We start from the raw sequence: 963 nt of genomic DNA, 5'->3' as shown, positions 1-963 counted from the left end.
GGTATGCGGTTACAACATCCATTAACCGCAAATTTAGACCCTCTCTCACGGCCAGACTTATCAAAAATCTGAAGGTCGTTGCATCCACCACAGGGGAGTATGTCTGCTCATAATATATTCCAGGTCTCTGTGAGAATCCTTGTGTAACAAGCCGGGCTTTATACCTCACGACTTCTCCTTTCTCATTTCTCTTTCTCACAAAGACCCATTTGTATCCCATTGGTTTGATATCATGAGGTGTTCGGATTATTGGACCAAACACACCTCTCTTTCTCAGTGATTCTAACTCCACGTTTATGGCTTCTTTCCACTTAAGCCAATCTGATCTTTGCATGCATGCATATATAGACGTGGGTTCTTGATCCTCATTATCCATAAGTTCTAGTGCTACTTCATACGCAAATAAATCATCCATGTCGACATGTTTTCTGTTCCACTGTTTCCCAGACAAGACATAATTCATTGAGATCTCATTATTATATGCACCATCAGTACCATGAATCTTGGCGTCCCAAGAATCATTGTTTGGCACATTAGGGCCGGCCACTTTAATGGCATCAGGTCCGGCCATGTCTAAAGCCGGGTTGGTCGCGGCCACATCACGGGCTTGATTGGCCGCGGCCGTGTCTGGTGTCTTATGAACCTCGGTTGCACCTTTCTTTATTTTCCGAGGGTTCTTATCTTTGGAACCTATTGGTCCACCACGTTTCACACGCTGGCTAGACTCTATAGCAACTTGATTGTGTCCCTGTTGAACATCAATTCTTATTAGTGCATTAGCAGCAGGTATGTATGACTTGGTCACGCTTTTCGGGTCAGCAAAAGAATCTGGAAATTGATTAGCTAGCTTTTGTAAATGTATAATCTTTTGAACTTCAAGATCACACACTTGAGTTCGAGGATCTTGCCAAGAAATGGATGTTTGATTCCATGAAATTTCTTTTATCATTTTGCTGCTATCTC

The sequence above is a fragment of the Brassica oleracea genome, chromosome C6, assembly GCF_000695525.1.
Source record: "Brassica oleracea var. oleracea cultivar TO1000 chromosome C6, BOL, whole genome shotgun sequence".
Lineage (NCBI taxonomy): Eukaryota > Viridiplantae > Streptophyta > Magnoliopsida > Brassicales > Brassicaceae > Brassica > Brassica oleracea.
Note: the sequence above shows the minus strand (reverse complement) of the source record.